General features: G+C 34.2%; 1 long non-coding RNA gene across 1 annotated transcript; it reads left to right on the top strand.

Annotated features, from left to right (window-relative positions):
* Positions 1–7,062: 7,062 nt before the first annotated feature.
* Positions 7,063–10,764, top strand: LOC136201081 (uncharacterized). Its single transcript, XR_010673675.1, has 6 exons — positions 7,063–7,307; positions 7,395–7,461; positions 7,843–7,920; positions 7,999–8,152; positions 8,321–9,354; positions 10,362–10,764. It is a non-coding gene; the product is annotated as an uncharacterized lncRNA (long non-coding RNA).
* Positions 10,765–11,315: the final 551 nt, after the last annotated feature.

Raw genomic sequence — 11,315 nt, 5'->3', positions numbered from 1 at the left:
TTAAATCATAGACTTTCATTTCGAGGTCATTAATCGACATTGTTTTAAATAATTTTAATTCTTAAACTTTCCATTTGAGGTCGTAATTTGTAGTTTTGACATCAGTTTGTTTCATACAGGGTCGGCCCTTTATATAGGTTAAAAGTGCGACCATCTTGGGTCAGGCTAAAAAGGGCCCAAAACATATTAAAAATAATGATTTTAGTAGTTTGATATAACTTAAAACTATGATTTGACATAGTTGTAGATAAGTATTTAACCACGCATTGTTCATGTGTGCTTTAGCGAAACAGGTCTGGGCTAAGACATCGGTTGGATATATGAGTTTGGTTTTTAACAACATTGAGGCTTTCTGGGAGGTCGTAATTTCAGCAAAATTGGCGGATATGTAGGGGCTCGCAGCGTCGATATGCTGGGTCTTATGGAAAAACTGGAATGATATAGTTTGGAACAACCATTGGCCTAACATAGTGGAATTACACTATGAGGCAGTATCGCTGCACTCAAATTGGACAGAAGCCCAGACTCGCCGTGTGAATGCAACAACACTGTCTTCCCTTGATCACTGGTTGCGTCCTGCCGAAGACGAGATCAAACTAAATTTCCATGCTGCTTTTTTCCTAGGATCAGGCTTGGCTGGATATGGCTTCGTGGATCGCACCGGAAAATGGTTCATGGAGGTGGAGAATGGCTGGAGTGGTCGGGTAGCTGATGCTTTCCTAGTAGAGGCACTGACATGCCGGGAGACACTAAGTTGGATAAAAAGCACTAATTGGAAAAATATTCGGGTGGAATTTGACTCGCATATTCTGGAGCTAATAATAGGAGACTGCTACTTTCTAATTCATTTTATTGTTAACTGTTCAATTTCTTATGTTAAAAGATCCGTGAATCTTACTGCTCATGTCATTGCAAGAGCAGTAGAATCTTTGTCTGATCATGTAGTATGGACACATACTCCGCCTATTTTTGCTTGTAATACCCTTGAGGCTCATTGTTAATAAATACCATTCTTTATTAAAAAAAATAAGTGAATTTCCATGTTCATTTTCCAAGTGTTTATTATAAATATAGTTATATTATTCATTCAACTCTACAATGAGGCTAAATAAGTTGGTATTTCAGGCATAAAATGGGTTGAAATTTTAATTTTAAACTTAATTATTAAAGAGACTTTTATATTTTATTTCGTCTGGGATCCATAAACTATGGGGACCGGCCTTTCTTTATGAAACTTTTATTTAAATAAAATATAAAGTTAAGTGATTTTTTAACAAAATTAAACATTAGTGTCAATTTACTTTTATTAAAGGGAGGTCTATTCATGACAATGTTTTGATCGCATTTGAACTTATTCATAGCATTAATAGTAACGTTGCTAAGAAAGTAGGTAATGTGGATTAAAAGTTTATATGAGTAAAGCATACGATAGGGCGGATTGGAATTATCTAAGAGAATCGATGTTGAAGTTGGGTTTTGCAGATAAATGGGTAAAATTTGATAATGCATTGTGTATCTTCTGTGAAATATATGGTTAGAATAAATTATCAGTTGGTTGGTCCTATTTTCCCAAAAAGAGGACTTCGCCAAGGTGATCCACTATCACCATAATTATTTCTATTTTGTGTTGAAGGGTTAACGTCATTATTGAGTACATCTGAGAATATGCGGTTATTGCATGGTTGCTGAGTTAAGTGAGGGGTGCCAGTGATTTCACAGTTGCTCTTTGCTGATGATGCATTTTTTATTTTGCCAGGCTACAATTTCTGAAATTAGAATGTTAAAACAATTACTCAGATCATAGGAATTAGCTTCGGGGCAAGCTATAAATTTTCAAAAATATGGAATCATGTTTAGTAGAAATGTAGCAAAAGACCTGGCTATAGGAATTTCTAGCATTCTGGGTATTACTAGTCCGTTGAATATGGGAAGATATCTAGGTCTGCCATCGTTGGTAGGCAGAACGAAACGTGCAATCTTTGCAGACTTCAGAGACATGTTATGGCAACGGCTACAATGCTGGAGAGGGAAAGGAATATCAAAAGCTGTTAAAGCTACACTTATTCGAGCAGCTGGTCAAGCCATCCCAATTTATTTCATAAGTGTATTCGTGCTTCCTATATTGACGGCTGAGGAATTACAATGAGTGTTGAATTCGTTTTGGTGGGGTAATAAAAAGTCAAGAGAGAGAGGACTAAATTGGATGGCATAGGAAAAAATATGTGCGCCAAAATTGATGGGAGGACTGAGTTTCCGAAATTTCACAGCCTTTAATCTTGCTATGTTGGAAAAACAGGGATGACAGTTATTTACCAATCTATCTTCGCTTGTTAGTAAAGTTTTCAAAGCTAAATATTATCTTATGAAGAAATTTTCGTGCATAAAGATATTACGGAAATTCATAAACTGTCTGTTGGTACTTTGAGTAGTGAGTATCGGTTAATATGACAATTCCATTCTTCAGGACGACACACAAAGAAAATCACTTATCGACTGGCTACAAAGTTGGAAACAGGAGAGATATTTGATGTTCAGGGAGCATGGAAAAAATTATGGTATGCTGAAATTCCACACAAGGTCTGGTACTTTGGCTGGCAACTAGCACACAATTGTCTCCCCACGCGTGCAAATCTTCAATTTCACGGATTACATGTATGTAGTGATTGTGTGATATGTAACGAACCGTGGGAGGATGGATTGTTGAAACACCTTTCCACAAGATTTTGATTTGACAAAATTAATTAAGTGAAAGTAAATACTCTACAACACACTAAGTTTAAATGCTTTGGCTTATTGTTACTAATGTGTTTGTTCAATGTTGAGTTTATAATTTATCATAAGACATAAAGATCATAAGGCTCAAGCCCTATATGGAAGTCAAGGCCCAAGTCAAACAAACCCAAGATCATTCAGCCCGCGTGTCTTCAAAACGTTGCCGTTGAAGTAATGAGACGCATGCTGAGTAAAGAAGGATCGAGAAGATCCACGTAGACAACTTCGGTATGAAGCTGCTGAGCTGTCTCGACAAAACGTACAAGACAGCTGATGACCATAAGACAGCTTCCAGACAAAGTATTTCCTCCTTAAGTAAAAACCAGAAGACACAGCAAGCTGTCTGATTGACATTACCCAAAATGGAGGAACATACTGTCACACTGACCGAAGAACAGAAGACGCTGGAATCTGATTGGCTAAAGAGAACTGCTGGCAGACTCAGTGAAAATGACTTGTAGCCGTTTCCCTCCAACGGTTATTTCGAAATTCGAAATAACCAGAAGCTCTCATAGCTCTCTATAAATAGAGCATTCAGAATCCACATTCGATAGAGAACTTTGAGCAAAAAGCCGTTACGCTGACCAAACGTATACAAAAGTTCTCCATCAGAAGCAAAGCAAAATTCTTACACTACAAAGTCTATTCATTTGTGTAAAAGTCTAGAGTGATTGTTTTTCAATCATCTAAGGTGTTCTAGCAATTGTTGTTTAGGACAAAATCTTTATCATTTCTAGAAGTAGAAAGGAGAGGCTGAGTACTCGGTTTTAAGTACTCAGCGGAGAGATTAGGATTGAGTAGAAGTATAGAGGAAGGTACTCTTGTCATACTCAATTGCTGATATTGTAAAAGGTTTGAGGCTCTACCTTTAAAGAGCTCAGTAGAGGATTTGAAATCTCGGAAGTGTCCCGGGGATAGGACGTAGGCTTAGAAGAAGCCGAACCTGGATAAATCTGCTGAGTGAAGTATTTCTAAACCTTAACTCCTTATTTACACTGCTTGCTTAAAACAAACTAAAACTGACCAAGTAAAAGAGGTCAAGCTGAGTTGTGCGCTACCAACGAGAAGGTTCAGGAATAGACTCTAAGTGCTATTTCCTGACCTAAGCAACGAAGCTGTCCTAGTCACTAGTTGACTAAGCCAGTGTCTTGCTGAGTGCTAAGCGCCGCTGTTAGATAAACTTTTCTTAAAGAAAAGAAATCTGCCCAAATTATTTTAAAAAGGTAAAATAGTTCCTAACCCCCCCTTGGAACTATATTTGCAACCTTACAAGGGACCAACATGGATGACATCTTTTTATTGAATGTGTAGGAGCTATAAACGTGTGGCAAAAGGTGGGACTTCTGGATCATATTAATGCTGAGGCAGCGGTGGCTGAGAACTTAACAACATGGTTTCATAATATAATTAGAGTAGCCCCGGAACAAATTGTTAAAATATTCTTGATGCACCTATAGAGCTTATGGCAAGCTAGAAATACCCGTCTTTGGAAGTATGAGATTCACACAACAGATCAGATTGTGACTCAAGCTTGTACTGTACTTAATCATTGGTCAGAAGCTAATGCCTTGAGGAATCAGACTGGTATAGGGGAATAGCAGATCGGAAATACAGTAGTAGGAAATATTGCATTTACTGGTTGCACGGCTTGACACCCGCCTTCGGAAGAACTTCTCTCGTGTTGTGTTGATGTCGCATGTTTTAACGATGATGGTTGTGCAGGGATGGAAGCATCAGTACGGGATGCAAATGCGCAGTTTGTAATAGGGAGATGTGCGGGTCTATTATGTTGCCTGACAACAAGATAATGTGAGGCCGAAGCTCTATTATAGGCTATGCAATGGCTAGAAGTTGGTGGAATAAGGAATGTGGTCTTTGAATCTGATACTAAACAAGTGATTGGTGCTATAAATTCTACATCTGTTGATGATTTTGAATTTGGGGATAGAATTATTCAAATACGATCGATTCTCACATCAAATGACTCTTACTTAGTCAAATGGATACGTGGGCAAGCGAATGGGATGACATATGTGTTAGCACAGTCTTCTCGTTTATCCACTTGTCCTTCTGTTTTTAGTTTATACCAAGTTTTGTTTCTGTTTCATTGTTACAATTTTGCCAAGATTTGGCTCATTAATTTATCGTTATCTTTGATTAAAAAAATAGTATGGGAACCGGTTTTGAAGTTTAATTAATAGGGCTCATAAAATATCGGGACGGACCCTGTTTTCATATGGAACTTTTATAAATAAATGACAAAGTTAAATGGCTTTCTTTAGCCAATTTGGAAATTTAATAATCATCGAAAACAATTAGTGGCCATAAATATAATTCATTTAACATATTTATTATTCATGTTGTATTTATATCATATATAATATAAATGTGCTCATGTCATCTTTCGAGAAGTATAAATTTTATTAATTATCCTACGAATTTATATGTTGGTTTAACTAATATTAATGGTTTGTTTGGTTCAGCTGTTAGCTAATAGCTGTTGCGGTTGCTGTTAGCTATTTGCTGTTACAGTAAGCTGTAAGTTGTTTATTATTAGCTGTTTAATTACTAGTGTTTGGTAAAATTATATTGAACTGTTGCTGTTCGGATTTAAAATGTCTAAAATGGACATGTTTTAAATTAATCAACGGTGAAATTATAAAAGGAAAAAATGTGAAAAAATGCCCATTACGTTTACAACTAGGAATAATTTTACACTGGTGCAATTTTACCCATAGCGCTGACAACTAAAAACAATTTTACCCCTAACATTGGCAAGTTGGGTCGATTTCAGATATTATTAGAAAATATAGATATTTTATTTCTTATTATACACCAATTGCACATACCAGTGGTTCTAAAAAAGAGATTTCATATTATTTTATGATTTGATAATAAAATTGAAAATTAATATTTATAAATTCGATGAAATATTGGATTTTTTTTGTCCAACTCGTACAAAAGACAATATATTTTTATTTTCTTAAAAAAAATCCACGTCTAATCATATGTGTGTGATCTGTTACTAACAATGACAAAATCGTCCACATGTGAAGTGTAGATGACAACATTTATGACCAAGAAGACAGTTTGATAATTATTTCTCAAATTGATCCAACTTGTCAATGTTATGGGTAAAATTGCTTTTGGCTGCCAAAATTAGGAGTATGATTGCACCATTTTAGACGTTAAGGGTAAAATTGCTTCTAGCTCTAAATGTTGGGGGTATTTTTGCAGCTTATCCTATTATAAAATAAAAAATGTGTTACATAAATTAATAAAATACTCTATATAAAAAATAAAAAATTTATTGAATGAAACAAAACCTTATTTTTCCGGTAATTATGTTGTAGAAATATAAATAATGTTAAATAATAAACATATTTTGTGGAAATAAGAAGGATAATTCTGTCAATAACAACTAACTACAAACAATTGTTTATGAAAAGTTCCAAATATGAGTTTTTCAGGAAACGCTCTAAAATGCTTCATTTTCCAGAGAAAATGCTAAACATTGCGGTTATATAAACATAACCAAACGCTACATTTACTGCAGTTTGGAGTGAAACGCTAAACGCTCATCTGAAAAGCTGAAACAAACACACTCTAAATCGTACAAACATCAATTACATTTAAAATATGTATAATGCTATTAACACAATTCAGGTTAAAAATTATAGGGCTTTTTACATTAACATCATAATTGACTGTTGATTTATAACTAAATTATATTATTATACTTAATTCTTAATATGTCATTATTTTCTATATAATAAATAAAATATAGTTTTTTTTTGATAGAAAATAAAATATAGTTATAAAAATTATAAACTCCAATAAATTCTAAACTCTAGACAATATAATATAGCCCTAATTTACAAACTCCAATCCTTAAAAATAATGAATCTATTAGTTTGACATAATTTAAAATTATGATTTGGCATATTTGTAGATAGTTTTTCAAAAGGGAATGAGTATGTAAATTTTCAAAATTATAATACCAGCCCAACTAAATTTTCGTTGAAGGGTAAAATTAATAAGTTGGGAGTAAATTACAATAAGTTTTGAGGTTATTGAATACAATTTGATAATAATTTTTGAGTTATTGAATGTAATTAGATAAGAATAAAGAGTAACTGAATGCAATTAAATAAAAATAAAAGCTTATTTAAAACTTTTAAGAGTTTAGGGGTAGGTGAAATTTGAGAGCAAGGGGCAAGAAACGTGTGAAGGCTATATAACTGCACTTATTACAGCTTTCAAAACATTGCCTCCTCCTCCTCCTCTTCTATGTGTTGTTAGGGTTTTCCTTATCCAGAAAGTGGCTCAACAGATCTTCCAATTAAATCAGCATCCAGCCATGCTATCAGAATCTCAGATTTGACTGCTAGTGCTCCGTAAACGTCCGATGAAGGGAAATGGACTATGAGGGAAGAATCAACCTTAAATCTGTAGAAACCCTTTCCGGAGAAAGAAGGGATGAACATTATCTGCAAAAATCTTATCAGCACAACAGAGTTATGTTTGTTTTACAGGTGAATTGGGAAATTGCAATTTTTTTTTATGTTTTTGTTGCTAATAACCCATATGGATTTTGATTCCCTGATGATTTATTTTTGCAGGAACCAACTGCTATACTTAGAAGCTATTGTGCTTAACCAATCCAGTTACAAATGGCAATTCTTTCTTGTAAATCTTTGGACTTTTGCTTTGTTGAAATTTATGTTTTAATTGGAATTCTGAAAATCTGAATTACTCCTAACCTTTGTTGTTGGATCTGTGTGATTATCCAATACTTATTGGATAAAGTTTGAATGGAAATATGGTCCTAATGAGTTTTGCAGCTGCTCTAACTTATTATGTGTTTTACAGATATTTGATGTATTGTTAAATGTGTTTGTTTTACATAACCTGCATATTACATCCAATGGTTGTAAATGTTGCTGTGCATTAGACATTGATATGAATTCAATATCTCATACAAAATGCATCGTTGTAAATGTGGCTGTGCTTTAGACATTGATATCTCCAATCTGAAAACTTGTTGTGTTGTGGATTGTGAGCGATTAGGGTTTACCTTCCACAAAAAGCGGCTCAAGAGATCTCGCAGGCAACAAATCAAATCAAATAGAAATCAACATCCAAGAGGTAATAAGAATCATTATTTTATAGATAGCTAGGGTTGTTAGAAACACAAAAATCTCAAAAAATCTTAAATATGTGCAGGTAAAATAATGGTGAAGAAACATGAGAAAACCTTAACTATGCCAAGATGTGAGTACATCAACAAAGATCTTTCAGGCTTTCTCAAATCAATGATTGCAGAATGTTGCCGGCGAAAACAATCTCTTCTAACACTGATGATGATATGAGTCTGCAAGTAAGTTTATGTTTAAATTCCTAATTTCTTCTTTAAATATGCATTATTTAAAGACAATCTTTCTAGAGAACTTGTGTTATTTAGATGCATTTTTGGTTGATTGATCCTACAGAAACATGGTGGTGTTGTTAGTGTACCTAAAAAATAATATTGATTTTTTTTTTCCAGAGAATGGATTCAGAGGAAACGTTTGCTCCTGGGTAGATTTCTCTATCATTTTGGGCAAAAGAACACCTCCATGAGTAATTTTTACATTAGCAGCAGCAGCAGCAGAGTACTTAATATGAAGGAATGAGCAACATAAAGGGATTATGTTGACAGCACTGCTTTGGAAAAAGAGGCAGAATCAAAATGGAAGTTAAATGGCCATGTGGCTGTGGCTCGAAGAAAATGGCTATAAAAACATTATTATGAACCTTGTCACCCTATGGGATATTTTGCTCAATGCCATTGCAGATGAGGCTGTTTTATGTCTGAAATGTCTTGATGCAAACAAAGTTAGAAATGTCAGCAGAAATCCCTCTCACTACTAGGATAGTGGAGAAAGAAGTTTCTTTACAAATGTGAAGCCTTAATAAGTTTTCAGCTATCATTGGAATCAAGAATTTACTTATTTCTGTGTGTTCTAGGATTTTCAATGACATATTGCAACATGTTCTAGGATCATCAAGCTCAAGCCAAGCACTAGTAATTCCCGGTTTTCCTCATCTAGTGTTCGGGAGTGTGAGCATTCTTCTAAGAGCAGTGGATTTTGACTTCCGTGCATGTTGATTATGGGGCTGGTATCCTTGCAAAATAGTGTCTGAAGATAACTAGACTATGTTCCTGACGTTTTCAAGAGGTTTTCCAGTGAAGAAGGAGGAAGTTACAGCTCTTTTTACTGAGTTAATTGGTGTGGGTGTTGTTGATGTTAAGATGCAACAAAAAATTCGAGAAAATGAACAGCTATTGTTTGGAAAAATGATTTTGGATTCTAAATGATTCTAGATTGTTAAAGGGATTATGTTGACTGCACTGCTTTGGTAAAAGAGGCAGAATCAAAATGGAAGGTAAAGAGAAACCCCAAATTCAATGGATTCAATGGACTGCTTTGGAAAAAGAGGCAGAATCAAATGGAAGGTAAAAAGAAAAAACACCAATCACAATGGATTCACTGGATTGGGAATGTAAGAATGAACAACATCCTTGCTGGACGAATAAAGGTATAAATTATTCCATTCCTAAAAAAAAAACTGATCAATTTTCATGGTGTTTCTAAATCCTGATGCTCAGTACGTCGTGATGTTTCACTGTGTAATTGGATGCTCTCTAATCTTAAAAACAATAGATCTTGTGTTTGGAACATTATCTTTCCTGTTAGGTTATTTGGGAATGGAGAAATAATTCCATTGAACATCTTAATCAATTTCCGTTGTTTCCAAGTAAAGAGAGTACATTTGTAAATTAGAAGATTATATATATGCTATGTTTCTAAAAAAAGTATAGCTAGATAACGGACAAGAAACTAAAATGGAAATTAAACCTGGAATCGATGCACTTTTGTGAATTAGAAGATTATATGTGTTATGTTTCTCGTTTTGACACCTAGAAACGTTATTATGTGTTCCTAATGAGTTTTGGAGCTACTCTAGCTTATTATATGTGTTTACAAATGATTTATCATTCTTAATTATTGTACTCGTGATTTCAATATAGGTATTGTTAAATTGTTAGATGTGTTTCTTTTATATAAGCTATTTGATGTGTTCTATAATGATATGATTATATGAAACCGTAGGTTTGTTATTCTAATTTTTTTTAATAGATGTTTCTATCAGTGTTACTTTGGCATGATAAGTTTTGTGATAAAAAACCAACATTTTGTTTGTTATTTGCTATGATGAAACTATGGTTGTGATGCTCGACAGGTAAGTTGATCTGTATTGTATATTTCTCTCAAAATTATAATTTGATGTTTGCATGTAATGATCAGCTGTTAGTGTTTTGCTTCAATTTAGTTCCTACTTTTATGCTGATTGATTCAACTTGTTATGTTATGAAATTTTTATGCTTGTTCCGTCTTTGATCTATATGTAACAGCCAATAACCCAGCAAGGGGAATATAAAATATTTGAGATTGATGTTGCTTATGAGATATGTGGATATGTTAGGACACCCATTTGTTTTCTTATAATTAAAATTGTAATCTACTTTTTTATCTTGCATTCAGATAATGTTGATGGAGGCAACAATCGACATTCAGATTCAAATTCGAGCATGTGGTCATTCAACTTTTATGAGGGGGATTCACTAAGTGAAGACGGTGATTGTTTTGATTGGTTGATGGGGCAAGCATACATTTTTGTGTTTTGAAGTTACACATTGGTAATCTGTTGCTATTTTTACTCAACTGATGTTGTTATAAATTAGTAAAATCGGAATTAAAGGAAAGGAAATCAATTGGAATCCTATGACAGTACCCAAGAGTGGGCTGACTGAGGATGAAGAAATCATTAAAGAAGATTTGAATGAGAATGTTGCTAGTTTTGACGAAACTACTAATGATCTTTCATTTCATCCAGAAAACGTGGTGTTTACACTCCCTAAACCACCTCAATTGACGGCAGATGTAATTCAGGTTCATACACCTTCCATTATTTCAGTCAAGAACGGACTCAGATCATTCTTGTTAACGGCAAATCTAAGTGATATAGCCCTTATAATAACCCAAGAATGATCTGAGTCCGTTTTTGACTGAAATAAGGGCTATATCACTTAGATTTGCCGTTAACAAGAATGATCTGAGTCCGTTCTTGACTGAAATAATGGAAGGTGTATGAACCTGAATTACATCTGCTGTCAATTGAGGTGGTTTATAGAGTGTAAAACCATGTTTTTCTGGATGAAATGAAAGAGCATCAGTAGCTTGGTCAAAACTAGCAACATTCTCATTCAAACCTCCTTTAATGATTCCTTTATCTTCAATGAGCTCACTCTTGGGTACTAACACAGGATTCGAATTGATCTCATTTCCTTTAATTCTGATTTTAATACTTCTTTCATTTTAAACTTTGATGTTTTTCTATGAAGTGTACATGATGGTAAGACATATGGTCCTCTTTCGGAACTGCTACTTGTTCCTTTTCAATAACATGATAAAGACTCATTGCAAACTTCCAATGTA

This window comes from Euphorbia lathyris, chromosome 7 (genome assembly GCF_963576675.1).
Source record: "Euphorbia lathyris chromosome 7, ddEupLath1.1, whole genome shotgun sequence".
Lineage (NCBI taxonomy): Eukaryota > Viridiplantae > Streptophyta > Magnoliopsida > Malpighiales > Euphorbiaceae > Euphorbia > Euphorbia lathyris.
This window is presented reverse-complemented; position numbering and strand designations above follow the sequence as displayed.